At 39.9% G+C, this 17,957-nt stretch overlaps 1 protein-coding gene and 1 long non-coding RNA gene across 2 annotated transcripts in view; one reads left to right on the top strand and one right to left on the bottom strand.

Annotated features, from left to right (window-relative positions):
- LOC102473211 (uncharacterized) overlaps positions 1 to 7,481 on the top strand; it is a 33,671-nt gene extending 26,190 nt beyond the window's left edge. The window contains exon 3 of the long non-coding RNA XR_336161.2: positions 6,875 to 7,481. This is a non-coding gene — a long non-coding RNA (uncharacterized LOC102473211). The remainder of the gene's footprint in view (positions 1 to 6,874) is intronic.
- KAT6B (lysine acetyltransferase 6B) overlaps positions 1 to 17,957 on the bottom strand; it is a 246,977-nt gene that overhangs the window by 196,784 nt on the left and 32,236 nt on the right.

The following is a 17,957-nucleotide window of genomic DNA, read 5'->3' as shown; positions in this document are numbered from 1 at the left end:
GCTTTCTGTCTCTCTATGTCTCTGTCTTTCTGGCGAGCACACACGCCCTATAGCAAAAACCTCTCAAAAAAAAAAAAATTATAAATGTAAGCATAAGATTTATTTACAAATGCTTTAAAAAAGACAAGAATAAGATGGGCCAGCAGATGGTGTGGTAGTTAGGTGCTGGACTCCTACATGGTAAACAACAGTTTGAGTCCCAGACCAGGCAACATACTTTCACTTACACTCTCTCTCTCTCCCCTCTCTTTAGTGAGTCTATGTGCCCTTTGGCAAATAATAATAATAATCATAATAATAGTTAAATAAAATTAAATAAATAATTCTTTTTAAAAAATAAAGCATAAGCAGATGGCATGGTAGTTAAGATACTGGACTCGCCCGTGGCTGACTATATAGTTCAAGTCCCAGACCTGGCAGCTTGAAAATCATGCAAGGTCTACGTGGATGTCTGCTCAAAGTCCCTGGAGGAGAATAAAGGAAAAGGGATTGTGGTATGGCCATACCCCAAGGAGGGTGATTCCTCATTTTCCTTCTTACTGTTTCTCTGTTTCTCTCCAGCAAATGCATAGACATAGCTAAAATATAAAAATAAAAATGCCAAGAAGAATATGTACAAAGCATTAAACTTGGTTGCCTTTGGAAAGTGATTTTGTAGAACACAAAGGAACAATGAAGGACAATTTTTACTGCTTAATTATTTCTATAGACTGATAAAAAATTTTCTAGTAAGTATGTATTACTTTCGTATAACTTCTTAATCGTCAAAAAAATACAACTTTAAAATTCAAATGCCCACATTTTTTCCATCATATTATGCTGCCACCAGTTATGATTCATGTAACATCATCCATTAGACATATTTTATTTAAATTTAATAGTGAGAAAATTTTAGTTTGAATTAATTTAGTAAAAAATTGTTATGGTACAATGGCGATTTGGCACACCATTTGTTACAATGTATTACATAATAGCATCTTTTTTATTTTATTTATTTATTTTTTAGGTTTCCATAGGGCACATGCACTTGCTGAATAGAGACAAAAAGAGGGAAAGTGAGAAATCACCTTCTGGGGGAGATGGCCACACCACAATCCCTTCTCCTCCACTCTCCTCCCAGGATTTTGGGCACAACACGCACTTGCATTCATTTTATTCAACTTTATTTATTTTAATTTGACCAGAAAGGGACAGAGTAAGAGAAAGCAAGCCACCAGGCCTGGAACTCGAACCACAGTCAGCCATGTGGGAGTCCAGTGCCCTTAACTACCACACCACCTGCTGGACTCATTCATCGTGATTTTCTAGCAATCAGGTCCAGGACTCAAACTGTGGTCAGTCATGTGGGAGTTGAGCACTTTAACCACCATGCCACCTGCTGGACACTACATAATAGCTTCTATAACCCAATACTCTGTGTTCTCTCTCTTACATGAGGCAGTGGACTTGCCTCCTCTCTCTCTCTCTCTCTCTCTCTCTCACACGCATGAGCACTCACGCAAAAATGATCTGGTGTCCCACCCCACATGAGTGTAACAAAAGGATAGGCTACAGGGGAAAATTAACTCATAAGAATGCTTACTGGGAACCAGCAGTTGGCGTAATGGCTATGTCGCTGGACTCCCACGTAGTCGACCACGGTTCGCGTCCCGGACCCGGTGACTTAAAACTCACGCCGGGTGCATGTGCGTGCGTGCCCAAGATCCCAAGAGGAGAATGGAGGAGAAGGGATTGCGGCGTGACCATCCCCCTGGGGGGTGATTTCTCGCTTTCTGTCTCTATGTCTCTCTCTGTCTGGCGAGCACATGTGCCCTATAGCGAAAACCTCTCCAAAAAAAAAAGAAATGAATGCTTACTAAAAAGAGATTTTTTTTTTTAACCTCGAGTGAATTTATTAAGACTTAAAGTTCTGGAGCTAGCTCCAAGATCTAGTGGACACGGCAGCAGGACCCTGCATGGCCCACTGTACAGTCTGAGTCCTGGACATGACAGCTTGAGAACATGCTGGGCACATGTGTGACATCCCAAAAGGAAGGAAAGATGGAGGAGAAAGGGACTGTAGTACGACCATTCCTCATAGGAGCTATTTTCTTCTCTCTCTCTGTCTCTGGTGAGCACAAACACACCCTCTCGCAAAACAACAACAACAAAACTCAAATTTTTAAATATGTCAGGAAAATTTACTACTCAAAAGAATGCCATTCATTAAATAAATATACCATGAATATGTGGGATCATACCCAGAAAGCAAGGATGGTTACATATTAGGAAATCGGTTATAATTAATCATATCAAAGACAAAATAAGAAAAATCATATTCTCTCCAAAAAGTCAAAAAAAATTAATGAAACTGAAAATCCGTATCTGATTAAAACTTCTTTAAATGATAATTACAAAAGTCAGCACTGTGTTGAATGGGAAAATACAGATGCATTCCCCAAAACATATTCACTATCACCAGTATTCTTCACCATGAGTAAGGAGATACTGGCTGATAAAATCAGAAAAGAAAGGTTTAAAAACTATCAATATAAATTAGAAAAGAGGGGAGTAGCAGGTCAGCATGGTGGTTAAAGGTGCTGGACTCCCACATTGTCGACAACAGTTCGAGTCCTGGACATGGTGGCTTGCTTTCTCACTTTCACTTTCTCTCCTCCCCTCCCACTCTGGTCCAATTATAAATAAATAAATAAAGGCTTGTAAAAATAATTCTTAAAAAAAAAAGAATTTCTAAAAAAATTTTTTTAATTAGAAAGGAAGAAATAAAATTAAAATATCATTATGAGTAATGAGCTGACTACTGTAGTAACTAGTGAGCATTGCTCCTGATCTTTTTTAAAAATTTACTTAATATTACTTTTTAATTTGCTATAGGGAATCATGCTCACAAGAGAAAGAGAGAAAGCATGCTGCCAGGTCTGAGACTGGAATCACGGTCAGCCATGTGGGAGTTCACCGCCTTAACCACCATGAAAACAAGACTTAATTATGCTTAAAATTTCTCACGATAAAGAAATCTTTTGAGGGACCAGCAGATGGCATAATGGTTACGTTGCTGCACTCCCATGAAGTCGACTGCTATTCGAGTCACAGACCCAGCAGCTTAAAACCCATGCCAGGTGTGTGCGCGTATATGCGTGCCCAAAATCTCAAGAAGAAAATGGAGAAGAAGGGATTACAGAATGGCCATCACCCCTGGGGAGTGATTTCTCATTTTCTGTCTCTCTGCCTCTGTCTGTCTTTCCAGCAAGCACACGTACCCTATAGCAAAAAGCTCTCAAAAAAAATAAAAATCTTTTGAGATGCCAGCAGGTTGCATGGTAGCTAAAGCACTGGATTCCCACATGGCAGACCACAGTTCAAGTCCCAGGCTGGAAGCTTGAGAATCACACCAGACTGATGTGCATACAAGCCCAAAATCCCAAGAGAACAATGAAGGAAAGGGATTGAGAAGTAGTCATTCCTCCCAGGGTGATTTCTCACTTTCTTATCTTTCTATGTCTGTCCCGAGAGCACAGGCACTCTATGACAAAAACCTAAAAATTTTAAAAATAAAAATCTTTTGAGTAGTCCATGCAGCAAAATAAAAAAGAACAATTAAGCAATGAAGGTTCTCAACAAGAAAATAAGGAAGCATTAGCTTACCAAGAAATAAAACATATTATAAAGCAGGGGTCAGCAGGTGGCATGGTTGTTAAAGGCGCTGGACTCCTACATGGCTGACCACAGTTCAGTTCAATTTCTGGACTTGGTTGGCTTACTTCCTCACTTTCTCTCTCTCTCTCTCTCTCTCTCTCTCACTTTCTCTTTCTCTCTCTCTGATCTAACTGGAAAATAATAATAAAAGTTTAAAAAATAAATCTGAATCCTCAGGAAACAGCAGTTAGCGTAATGGCTATGTCGCTGGACTCCCACGTAGTCGACCGCAGTTCGCGTCCCGGACCCGGTGGCTTAAAACTCACACCAGGAGCGTGTGCATGTGTGCCCAAGATCCCAAGAGGAGAATGGAGGAGAAGGCACTGCAGCATGTCCATCCCCCTGGGGGGTTATTTCTCGCTTTCTGTCTCTCTGTCTCTCTGTCTGTCTGGCGAGTGCACACGCCCTATAGCGAAAAAAATCTCTCAAAAATAAAATAAAATAAAATAAATCTGAATCCTTAAAAAAATATTATAAAGCTACAGTGACTAAAATATTGCGATACTGGTAGACAGATAATTCCATGGAACAAAACAGAAAGCCCAAAAATAAATGCAAACATATACACAGGAATTTATTTATGATAATGATAGAATTTTATAAACAAGAGAATTTTAAAAAGCACTTAGTAAATGGTAACGGGAAAGTTGGGTTGTTATCTGAAAAAAATATAAAATAAAACTGGGTTTGGGACTAGCAGATGGCATAGTGGTTACTTCACCAGACTCCCACATGGCTGACCACAGTTCAAGTCCTGGACCCAGCAGCCTGAAACTCATGCCAAGTGCATGTTGAAATCCTGAGAAGAGAATGGAGGAGAAGGGACTGCGGCTGGGGCCATTGCCCTGAGGGGGGATGGCTCACTTTCTGTCTCTCTGTCTCTCCATCTCTCCAGCGAAGGTATGCACCATATAGCAAAAATCTTTCTTAAAAATAAAAATAGATAATAAAACTGGATTTCTATACTTTATTTCTCAGAACAAAATATACTCCAAACGAATAAAGACTTCAATGGTAAAAATAAAATAAACATTAGAATAAAACAAATAGGATTTTTTTCATAATATCACAAAAGGGAAAGCCAAGACGTAAAATAAAACCTAGAAGCCATAAAAGAAATGTAATCATTTTGCTTGGGTGAAATACAACTGAATCTAAATTGTGTATACCTTCTGACATGGCCAGATAACCTAGGAATGCATCCTACACATGTGCAGATACCTCTTAATGTTCATATAAAGATAATTACTGCATCACTAGTTACTACAGAAAAAGATACAACCATTCCTTGGAACTAATTAGTTGATAAAAAGAAAGTACAGGAGCCAGCCAGGTAGCATGGTGTTTAAGGGAGCTGCATCCCACATGGCCAATTTCATAGTTCACATCTACATTCAACAGCTTGGGATACATGCTAGGCTCATGTGTATGTGTGCCCAAAATCTCAAAAGGAGAATGGAGGAGAAGGGAATGCAAGCGTATCCATCACCCCAGGAAGTGATTTCTCACTTACTTTCTGTCTGTCTGTCTGTCTCTCTCTCTCTCTCTCTCTTTCTCCAGTGAGTGCATATGTCCAAAAGCAAAACTAAAAATATAAAATAATAATTTTTTAGGCTTCAATTTAATTTTTTAAACAATTTTGCCAGAACATGTGTGCGTTCACTGAAAAAAAAAAAAAAAAAAAACAGAGAGAAAGTGGAAAAGTGAGAAGGCATCTCCCACGGAGAATGGTTATGCTGTAATCCTCCATTTTCCCCTCCTATAGGGATTTTGGGTAAGCTTGCACACACACCCAGCATGTTTTTCACGCCCCCAGGTCCAAGACTCAAACTGTAGGGTCAGCTATGTGCATCTAACCATCGCAACCGCCAGGCCACAGGCCCTCAATTGTTTTTTAAAAAGTACACATGCCCTATAGCAAAACCTAAAAAAGTCTCAAGGTAAATATGAAATAAGAACCTCAAAAAATACACTTTCCTTTAAAAACAACAAGAACAAATTGTATAATGATAAAGGATCAATCCATCAAGGAAACAAAATAATTATAAATAGATATGCACCTAAAAACGAAGCCTCGAAACACATTAAGAAAAGTGACAGGGCTGGCTCTACATTACAACAAGAAAGCAAGAGCTGCTCAAGCCAGATTCCACAAGGTGACTGCAGTTGGAATCCACAACAGGCTTGCGTGCAAGTGCCCGGGATCTGACGAGCTGGAGGACTGGACGAAGGCAATTGCGGTGTGAACAAACCCTGTGGAAAGTGTTTCTCTCTCCCTCACTTGCATATGCACATGCATACTCTATCATGCATACAGTTTTTAAAAAGAAACAATACTGAAAGGAAAGAGAGGTAATTCAATAATAATAGTTGGACTTTCTTTTCATAACTTGCCAGAGGCATGTGCGCTTGCCAGAGAGAGACAAAATGAGAGATAAAGTAAGAGAGAGAGAAAAAAAGACAGACAGAAAGCGAGAATACCCCCCTTCCAAGAGGTATGCCACAATCACTTCTCCATTTCTCCTTTCAAGGTTTGGGGCACATGCATGTACCCAGTATGTTTCCCAAGCCACTGGATCCAAGTCTTGAACCACATAGTCAACGACATGGGATCCAGTTGCCTTTGCCACCATGCTGCCAGGTGACCCAATAGTTGGGAGTCTTTAATACTCCAATTCCAATAATAGATGGAACAATCAAGCAGAAGATCAGCAAAGAAATAAAAGAACAATACAAACCATCTAGACCTAACAGCTATCTATAGACAATTCACTCAATTGCAGAATACTTATTCTTATCATGTGCACATGGAACACTCGGCAGGATCGTACGTTAGGTCATAAAACAAATCTCAATATATGTAAACAGCCTAGAATCAGACAAAAGTATGTTCTCTGACCACGAATGAAAATAGAAATCAGTAGAAATAAATTTAGGAAATTCACAGCCCAGAATAAATCTTTGTATAATACTGAATGAGACTGAGGTGGCTAAAGAGTTCAGATGGCAAGGTAGAAGCCAGAGTCTGATGGAGAGGAGCTAATGGCATGCCAAGACAAAGACCACTATCTGCCCACTATGTCAGATTGAATACAGCAAGTATCTCGGATAAACACACTTTTATGTCATTAGGATCACCATCTAATCAGCTAAAATAAATCCTTTTCTGAATCCACAGGTTCACAAGATGATCATGACACACTAGCAAAAGACATGCTGACATGCAGCGCCAGCTGCAACCCTACTGAGACCTGTGGAATTCAAGGGGTAAATGATTTCAAGTGACCTATATATCCCAGAAAAGCCTTGGGAATGCGAATACTGTACCACAGAGGCCATTTGCCTCTTCCTTCTCCCTCCTCCCCTACATTCTGAAGGAAAGCTGAATAGTTCTACAGGTTAAAAGAGGCCAAGAGAAAGTTGGAAAATGAATTGAATTAAAATGTTCAAATGTGAAAATAAAACTGAGTACTAACAGAGACCTAGATTTCTGACAGCTATAAACTTATTATATGATTTTTTTTAAGACATCATAAATTACTAGGGAAAGTCAAATGTTCCAATCCTGGAAGGACCTGTCAGCTATTTAAAGTAAAACAAAACAAAATAGATCCTTGCACCACTCACCAAGATAAAGACAGAAGCAATTTTAAGAATTTAAGTATAACACAGGCCCAGCCAGCTGTGCAGATCATAACATACTGAACTACAGTGCTATAAGGCACACGGACAGCTGCACCACTGGATCCCACCCTGACCTGAAAACACAGCAGGTGCACGTGTACCTAATATGACAAGCTAGAGGGTTGGGGAAGTGGGTTGGGGCATAAGACCCTGTCAAAGTTGCATGTCTCTCTCTCTCCCTTGAATGTGCATGTTCTCATGAATAAAATAAACTTCAGGAACCAGTAAGTGACATGGTGGTTAAGGTGCTGAACACTCCCACATGGCCAACCACCAAGTCTTGAACCACATAGTCAACGACATGGGATCCAGTTGCCTTTGCCACCATGCTGCCAGGTGACCCAATAGTTGGGAGTCTTTAATACTCCAATTCCAATAATAGATGGAACAATCAAGCAGAAGATCAGCAAAGAAATAAAAGAACAATACAAACCATCTAGACCTAACAGCTATCTATAGACAATTCACTCAATTGCAGAATACTTATTCTTATCATGTGCACATGGAACACTCGGCAGGATCGTACGTTAGGTCATAAAACAAATCTCAATATATGTAAACAGCCTAGAATCAGACAAAAGTATGTTCTCTGACCACGAATGAAAATAGAAATCAGTAGAAATAAATTTAGGAAATTCACAGCCCAGAATAAATCTTTGTATAATACTGAATGAGACTGAGGTGGCTAAAGAGTTCAGATGGCAAGGTAGAAGCCAGAGTCTGATGGAGAGGAGCTAATGGCATGCCAAGACAAAGACCACTATCTGCCCACTATGTCAGATTGAATACAGCAAGTATCTCGGATAAACACACTTTTATGTCATTAGGATCACCATCTAATCAGCTAAAATAAATCCTTTTCTGAATCCACAGGTTCACAAGATGATCATGACACACTAGCAAAAGACATGCTGACATGCAGCGCCAGCTGCAACCCTACTGAGACCTGTGGAATTCAAGGGGTAAATGATTTCAAGTGACCTATATATCCCAGAAAAGCCTTGGGAATGCGAATACTGTACCACAGAGGCCATTTGCCTCTTCCTTCTCCCTCCTCCCCTACATTCTGAAGGAAAGCTGAATAGTTCTACAGGTTAAAAGAGGCCAAGAGAAAGTTGGAAAATGAATTGAATTAAAATGTTCAAATGTGAAAATAAAACTGAGTACTAACAGAGACCTAGATTTCTGACAGCTATAAACTTATTATATGATTTTTTTTAAGACATCATAAATTACTAGGGAAAGTCAAATGTTCCAATCCTGGAAGGACCTGTCAGCTATTTAAAGTAAAACAAAACAAAATAGATCCTTGCACCACTCACCAAGATAAAGACAGAAGCAATTTTAAGAATTTAAGTATAACACAGGCCCAGCCAGCTGTGCAGATCATAACATACTGAACTACAGTGCTATAAGGCACACGGACAGCTGCACCACTGGATCCCACCCTGACCTGAAAACACAGCAGGTGCACGTGTACCTAATATGACAAGCTAGAGGGTTGGGGAAGTGGGTTGGGGCATAAGACCCTGTCAAAGTTGCATGTCTCTCTCTCTCCCTTGAATGTGCATGTTCTCATGAATAAAATAAACTTCAGGAACCAGTAAGTGACATGGTGGTTAAGGTGCTGAACACTCCCACATGGCCAACCACGGTTCGAGTCTCAGATCTGGTGGCTTTCTTTCCCACTTCCCCTCTCTCTCTCTTTTTCTGTATGTGTCTATCTCTCTGGTCAAAGTAAAACAAAAGAATGAATAAATAAAATTAAAGAAATAATTCTTAAAAAAAAAACTTCAAAAATGTGTGTGTGTGTGTGTGTGTTTACATATCTTACTTAAGAAGTGTAACACAACTACGGACAAATTAAAAATTAGTAGAAAATGCCTCTCTAAACTCAGAATGGAGAAAAACTTTCTAAACATTAAAAACAACACAAATAAATCACAAAAATTGATGACCCAACTATGATTATTTGATACTTATAAAAATATAAACACTGAATACAAATACTCACCTAAGTGAAAAACAACAGCTTATTACACTGAGATGAGAAAGGTAATAGAAAAAAGAAGGGTGTATACATGAGCTTTATCCTTATCTTCCCTGGCAAGAAATCAATATATAATGTCTAAAATGAAAATTTTTAAAAAAACAGCAGTATGGATAAAAACATTGTTTACAAGTACATAAGTCTATTTTATCCTCCAGAGAAAGAAGGAGTAACAGGGAGACCTTGCGATCCCAAAGACAGAAGGTAGAAGCCATTCCACCCCTCACCCACCCAGGACCAATGGAAAAACACAGAAATCTAACTTCCAGAAGAAATCAAACTAAATATGGTTGAAAGAGCTGAACGTTGTCACCTTTGGGGCAAAGGAATGAGGATGAGGAGGATGAGGAGATAACCATACACTGTTGTTATTGAGCAACTGACCATTAAACATAAAAAGTTCACATCCAGGGACCAGCAGTTAGTTAGCGTAATGGCTATGTCACTCAACTCCCATGTAGTCGACCGTGGTTTGAGTCCCGGACCCGGTGGCTTAAACTCACACCAGGCACGTCTGCGTGCGTGCCCAAGATTCCGAGAGGAGAATAGAGGAAAAGGGATTGTGGTGTAGCCATCCCCATGAAGGGTGATTTCTCACTTTCTGTCTCTCTGTCTCTGTCTTTCTAGCGAGCGCACACACCCTGTAGCGGAAACCTCTCCAAAAAAAAGAAAAGAAAGAAAAAAGTTCACATCCAGAGACCTCCCTGAGTACTTCAGGTTTGCATATGCGGTGATGGGGTTGGGGGGGGGGGTGGGTGCGGTGGCGTGAGCTGGGGGTGTGGTTTCTGCATAAAGACCCTGTTGAAGGTAAGCAGGCACTCTCTGCTTCTCTCTCTCTCTTGCTCATGAAAGAAATAAAGAAACTTTTTTTAAAAAGTGTTACATCATCGATAATAAAAAAAAACAGTAAAATAAATGAGTATGGATCCATTCTTTCCTCTACCACATTGGGAAGATAAAAAGTAACACTCCTGGACCCTGTAGTGGCGTGGAGGCTAAGGGTACTGGACTCCTGGACTCCCACATAGCTGACCATGATTCAAGTCCCAGATATGGCAGCTTACTTTCTCACTTTCTCTCTCTCTGTCCCTCTCTGGTCAAATTAAAATAAATAAATAAAGTTAAATAAAATAATTCACTTAAAAAAAAAAAAAAAAGTGGGGCCAGCAAGTAGAGTGGTGGTTAAAGGTGCTGGATTCCCACATGGCCGACTGTGGTTCAAGTCCCAGACCAGGAGGCTTGCTTTCTTGCTTTCCCTTTCTCTCTCTCTCTGTCTCTGTCCGATAAAGTTAAAATAATAATAATAAGTGGAATTAAACAAAATAAATAATAATAATAAAACAAAAAAGTAACATTCCCTCATGCCCTGCCCAAGTATAAATTGGTACAATCTCTGTTGGAACACTTCTTGACAATACAAGAGAACTTCAAAAAGTTAATGAAAAATGACATCAACATACAAGCTTATTTATTTTAAATAAATATGTACTTATCTCTATGCCAGTAAGCATGTGTGCAAGAGAAAGTGAGAGAAAGAAAGCATGCATGCATGTGTATCACGCCTCCCACTCCCACCATGGGGCCTGGTCATGCCACAAGTGCGGTCCTTTTTTCCTCCATTTCTCTGCCCCATCAGGATCCTGGGAATGTGTGCACATGTCTGGCACATTATTCAAGCCTCCAGAGAGGACATTTGAACTGTGGCTGGCAGTATGTGATCCAGCTAACTCTGCATATCACTTAACCAGTGTACTACTAGACCAGCTCACAAGTTTATTTTGGTGCATAAAATTGTGAGCTCTCTGCAGTATTTCCATAATTTGCATTTTCCATAAACTTTCTGAAGACACTGCATATATGTCAAAAGATTTAGAAAAATAAATCACAGTCATACCCCAATAATATCACCTCTCACAATGTATCCCACAAGAAATAGTTACCCACACATATACAAATTTTTAGTTATATTACTTTTTGAGAGAGAGAGATTTTGGCTATAGGACGTGTGCACTCGCTGGGGAGACAGAGAGACAGAAAGCTAGAAATCGCACCCTCCCCCAGGGGAAATGGCCACACTGCAATCCCTCTCCTCTGTTCTCCTCTCAGAATTTTGGGCACACATGCATATGTGCCTGAAATGAGTTTTAAGCCACCAGGTCCAAGACTCAAACCACGGTCAACTACGTGAGAGTCCAGCAATGTAACAATGACACCATCTGCTGGTCCACGCGCCCTACAGTGAAAATCTCTTCAAAAAACAAAAAAAAAAAAATAAAAAAAAAAAAAAAAAAAAAAACCTGCGGGAACAGCAGTTAGCGTAATGGCTATGTCACTGGACTCCCACATAGTCAACCGCAGTTCGAGTCCTGGACCCAGCGGCTTAAACTCACGCTGGACGCAAGTCCCAGATTCAGAGGCTTAAAACTCACACCAGGTGCATGCCTGTGCAATCCCAAAAGCCCAAGAAGAGAATGGAGAAGGGAATGCAGTGTGGCCATTCTCCCTGGAGGGTGATTTCTTGCTTTCTGTTTCCCTCTCTCTGGTGAAGAATATATGCACCCTATAGCAAAAATCTCTCTAAAAAAAAAAACTAGAAGAAAAATGTTGGGCATATGTGTATTCATGTCCAAAATTTCAACAGGGTAGAGAAATAGAGAAGGAATTGCAGTGTGACCATTCCCAAAAGGGGTTGCTTTCTCCCACACCTTCTCCATCTCCCTGTCTCTCTTCAGTGCCCTCTAGGAAATTTTCAAAAGAATGAAAGTCAGAAACATGTGCGTGAATACCCAAAATCCTGAACAGAGAATGGAAGAGAAGGGACTATGGTATGGCCATCCATAGCAGGAGGTGATTTCTCACTTTGTCCTTCTTCCCCCCTTCTCATGACTGCATGTGCTCTATAGCAAAAAAAGAAAAGAAAGAAAAGAATCATCTCTAAAGCCTCTTTCAGCAAGAATGAGGGCCCTGGTCAACTGACACCTCTAGACTGTCTCTTCAACTCCTAAGTAGGTGGTTTGCTCCTCAGAAAGTGATTCTCAGATGTGCTTGCTCTACCCTGATTTCTCTTTCTCACCTATTTCTGTCTATACACCCTATGTCAAAAACCTAAAAACAAAAAGTTAATTTTAGGGACCAGCAAATGGTCTAATGGTTGCAAGGCTGGACTCCCACATGACCGACCACAGTTCAAGTCCTGGACCCAGTGGCTTGAAACTCACTCTGGGCTCAGGTACATGCATGCCCAAAATCCCAAGAGGAGAATGGAAGAGAAGATGGCCATACCCACTGGGAGGTGATTTCTCACTTTCTGTCTCTCTGACGAGCACATGGGCCCTAAAGCAAAAATCTCTCTAAAATAATTATTTTTTGTGTATTAAATGCCTAGAGTATTTCATAAACTGTTAATGATGTGTATGTATTCACACACACACAAATATATACATGTACATCTATATACTTTTTTTTAAGAGACAGCATCCTACTGTGTTGCTCAGGCTGGCCTTGAATTCACTATCCTGACCTCAGGATTCCAGGTAGCTGGGATTACAGGCACATGCCAGTACATCCTGCTGTGTTTAATATTAATAGTTTTTGCATGTTTTCTGTAAAGCCTTCGAATCTAATGTGAACTATTTATTATGCACACTTTACAAGGCACAGGTCCATTTTTTTCCTTAGAGAGATTTTTGCTATAGGGCACATATGCTTGCCGGAGAGACCGAGAAAGACAGAGACAGAAAGTGAGAAATCACACCCCCCTGGGGCATGATTGTGGCCACACCACAATCCCTTCTCCTCCATTCTCCTCTAGAGATTTTAGGCACTTACACACACATGCCCAGCCTGAGTTTTAAGCCACCAGGTAGGTCTGAGATTCGAATCACAGTTGGCCCCATAGGAGTCCAGTGACATGACCATTACAGCATGTGCTGGTCCCGGCACAAGTACATGTTTTAACCAAGTCACTTTGCTTTTGTTGTGTGTCACAGACTGGATGGGGAACTTATGTAGTTATAGGCACAAACCATGAATTTTAGGAGTCGAGGCACTTTCCACACTTTCCATGTCAGAAAGAAAAACAACATAAAAAGTGGTGCTTTCAATGATATCTATTTATTTCACTTTGCTCTGAAATTTTAGGAGGTAAAAAAATACATACAATTTGCTTGTGATCAATGTTCTGCAAACTGCCTGCAGGCTTGTGTTCATACACTAACAAGATTTATTGCTAACCAGCATGCCATGCTAAATTGAAATCGAGATATTACACATTTTCCAATAAAGAGGTGATTTTATAAGTTGGTATAAATGTTTTGTAAGGATGTAATTGTTGACATCTTGTTATATTTCAGTAGCTGGGGAAAAATGAGATGAGTTGGAAGGCTGACAGAGGGTCCGAGCTCATCAAATGAAAAGATCATCTTTTTTTATCAGCTCTAGAAAGCACATTTATAGGTTGATAACTAAACAGTTATTCTTTAACAACTGGAACAGTATTTCCAAAGCATTCCAACCAACTGCAGTTACTGCAGAAGATTCTGCTAAACCACTGTGAAGTGAAAGGAAATGAAGAATTCTAGAGGTTTACTGCCTTAATTTAATGTTTATTTTCTGCACTTTTACTAAGAACTGAAAGTTTATAAACTATATTTACTTGTATGGTTTTTTTTCTTATTTTTAAAATAAGTCAGTTTCTTTTTCAGCTTACTTACAGTTCTCTAATTGAGCGTTCTAATTTAAATAATAGACATGAAGTACTTTGAGTGTTTCTTAATCTTCAAAATACCACAAAAGAGCCTATCTTATTAAATTGCCTTATATATTTTTCTCATGTACTTTGTGGACATTTAAATGGAAGACCCTCTCTACCATTTTAAATATACTTCTTAAAAAACATTTCTAGGGGACCAGCAGATGGCATGACAATGTCGCTGGACTCCCACGTAGTCGACCAAGGTTCGAGTCCCATCAAACCGGGCATGTGTGCATGCGTGACCAAGATCCCAAGGGGAGAATGGAGAAGAGACTACAGCATGGCCATCTCCCCTGTGTGTGTGTGGGGAGAGGTTGTCATTTCTCGCTTTCTGTCTTTCTGTCTCTCTCTGTCTTTCTGGCAAGCACACGCGCCCTATAGCAAAAACTTTAAAAAAAAATTTTTTTTTAAGTACCCAAACTCCTGTGGTTAAAAACTAAAGCTGTTACTGGCAAATCAATTCTTCAGATCTTTAACTTGTGAGTAAAGGTACCCAGAGGTAGAAGCAGGACACAACCCCTGTTCCTAACCCCTGGAAATGCTTCAGGAGGTCTATGACTGTGGCCATAGAACTAAGGCCTCTTGTCTCAGACCATGAGCTAGCAGTACTCACATAAACAGTGATTTATTCCTTCCTACACAAACCTAAACTAAAGTATACCATGGCTCTAGAACCTTCAAAGGTTTGCAACCCCCAAAGCAAAATTTTATTTAGGATAGTGAAACTACTAGAGGCCAGCAGGTGCCATGGTGGTTGAGGGCGCTAGACTCCCTCATGGCTGACCGCAATGTGGGTCCTGGACCCGGTGGCTTCCTTTCTCATTTTCCCTCTCTCTCACTCTGTCCATCTCTGGTGAAAATGAAATAAGTAAATAAATAAAGTTAAATAAAATAATTCTTTAAAAAAAAAATAAAACTACTGTGTGGCAATCAAAATAATGCCCCCTCCCCTGCCATATCCACTTCCTAATGCCCAGAACCTTACATAACCTACCTTGAATGGCAAAATGACCTGGTAGGTGTAATTAAGTCTAGGACTTTGAGAAAGGTTATCTGGATTGTCCATATGGGCCCAATCTAATCATAAGAATCCTTTAAAATCTAAGAAACTTGTCCAGGGTATGGTCACAGGGAGAGATGACCATGGAGGAATGGTCAAAGAAATTCAACATTACAGGCTTCAAAGATGGAGGAAGGAGAACATGAGCCAAGGAATGTGGACAGCTTCTAGAAGCTGAAAAAAGTGAAGAAATAGATTGTCTCCTAGAACCTCCAGAAAAGAACATCACCTTGGCAACGTATGGGTTTTAACCCAGCGAAATCTATACTGGACTCCTGACCCACATGACTGAAAGAAAATAAGTTTGTGTTGTTTGATACACTGAGTTTATGTCATTTGTTGTAGCACCAGTAAAAAACACACTGGGTCAAAGGTTACTCACACAGTCTGAAGTCTGTACAGACTACTTATTAATTATAAGAGAAAGGGTGCTTTTATAAAGAAAAATCTGATAGAAGTTGTCTTTTAAGATTTATTTATTTATTTATTTATTATTTTATTTATTTAGTTCCACTTGTTATTATTATCTTTTAATCTGACCAAAGAAAGTGAGAGAAAGGGAAAACAAGGAAACGAGCCACCAGGTCCAGGACTTGAACCACAGTCAGCAATATGGGAATCCAGCACCTTTAACCATCACGTCACCTGCCAGTCCCAGAAGCTGTCTTAACCAACTGATCAAATAAGTACCGTATAAGACTAAGAAACCTGAAATTACTTACCTCCTTATATGACACAAGAGGAATAAATAGCATTACCCATGAGTATTTATTTTTTATCTATTTATTTGCTGTGATTTTTGGGACACCATATCCCAGACCTGAACCGCAATCAGCCAAGTGGGAGCTCAGCACCTTAACCACTAAGTCACCCGCCAGCCCCACCCATGAGTATTTTTAAAGTTTATACCATGAGTGACACAGAGAAATAAATACAGTACCACCAACAAAGTCTTTGACATGTGATCTACCTCCAGATCACAGGCACAAGTGCCTTCAACCTACTCTGGACACTAACTGCAACGTTCCCATCAGGGCCAGCCTTACAGAATGTCACACTTACTGCACCATCACCTGGCTGCCCCACTCAGTATTCATGCCAAAAATGTGCCCTGAATTTAAGCATGAAGATATAATCAGACAAATACTAATTATGGGACATCCTACAAGATAACAAAAACGGCAATCACTTCAAAAGCAAAGAGGAATGAAAACTGTTCTTTTTTAAAGGAGACCATGACAACCAAATACAATGCATGATTCTCGGCTGGAACCTGGATTAAAAGTCTAACATTATAGGGGCAACAGGTAGCATGGTGACTAAGGCACTGGACTGCCACATGGCCAGCTATGGCTCAAGTCCTGGCCTAGAGCATGACAATCATGCCAGGCAAACGTGCCTGTACGCCCAAAATCCCAAGAGGAGGATAGAGGAGGAGGAATTGTAGTATGGACACCCCCCCCCCAACCCCGGCAATGATTTCTCATTTCCCCTCTCTATCTCTCTTGCGCGAGCACATGTGCCCTATGGCAAAGAAAAAAGAAAAGTCAAAAGTTATAAATGATGTTTTGAGGACCATTTGGGGACCATCTATTAGAAGAAACTTTTTTTCACTGCTCAATTTTTTATACTAGATATCACAAGTATTGTGATATAAAATTAGACATTTAGGAGTCTGCCATTTATTTTCCAATAGTTCAGCCAATAACTATTACTATAGATGTGTGAATACACACACATAAGAACATATGTGTAGGGGCAGAAAAGCTGTTTTTCTCTTTAAAAAAAAAAAGAATTAAAGAAAAAAAGTTTGAAGTGACAGAGGAAAAAAAAAGAACACATGCATACAGGATAGAATGAATAAATGTGGCAAAAAGTTAACAAATGGTGGATCTAAGTGAAAGAAATAGTGTTTATTACACTAGTATTTCAATGTTTCTGAAATATTTCAATTTTGTAAACCAAAGTCGAGTGGAAATATCTTCCTTGCTCCGTCTGCTGCCTACCTTCCCTAGGTACCCCCACAGACTGCCGGGAGTCTACTGTTCTGCAAAGAGCCCACACTCTTCCACTCGCAGATCCTGTTTCCTGCCGCTACATTCACAAGCCAAGGCTTAAAAGCTAGAGTTGGGTTTTGTTATAAGATAGCTGTGCCTTGATAATATTAAAATATCAGTTTGGGAAACAGATTGATCAAATATCAAATAGGAATCACCTTTTGGTGTTCTTATTACTAGATTTTAGTTGGTGCATTCTCTCCTTCTATTGTTTCTTCTACCCCATAAAATCTTCACAGTCTGTTCCTTGAACTTCTTCATTCCCATTTATGATCAAAGAGAATCACAAGCATGGCAGGAAACCATGGACAAAAAGCAAGACTGGTCACATCAGAAACTACTATGAAACAGTCAAGAGCTGCCTCTGGCTCCCAGCCCACATCACTCCAAACATCACAGGCAGCCCAGACCAAGGCTCACCTCCTTCCTGTAGGCCTCATTGCTCTCCATATGGCAGCTTACTGACATCAAAGAAGATGTAAGAAATTATCTAAATTCACCAGGCTTGTCCCATTCCTTCCAAACTGTGGAAGAGTCACTGATATCTCAATTCTCTCTTCTGCAATACCCTTTTCCCTGCATGCTAACATTTTGCGGTGCTTTAAAAAAAAAAAAAAAAAAAAAGGGGGGGGAGGTGGAGGATGTACTGGACTGACA

This window comes from Tupaia chinensis, unplaced genomic scaffold (assembly GCF_000334495.1).
Source record: "Tupaia chinensis unplaced genomic scaffold, TupChi_1.0 Scaffold000635_1, whole genome shotgun sequence".
In the NCBI taxonomy this organism is placed as follows: domain Eukaryota; kingdom Metazoa; phylum Chordata; class Mammalia; order Scandentia; family Tupaiidae; genus Tupaia; species Tupaia belangeri.
Note: the sequence above shows the minus strand (reverse complement) of the source record. Positions and strands in the feature narration are given on the sequence as shown.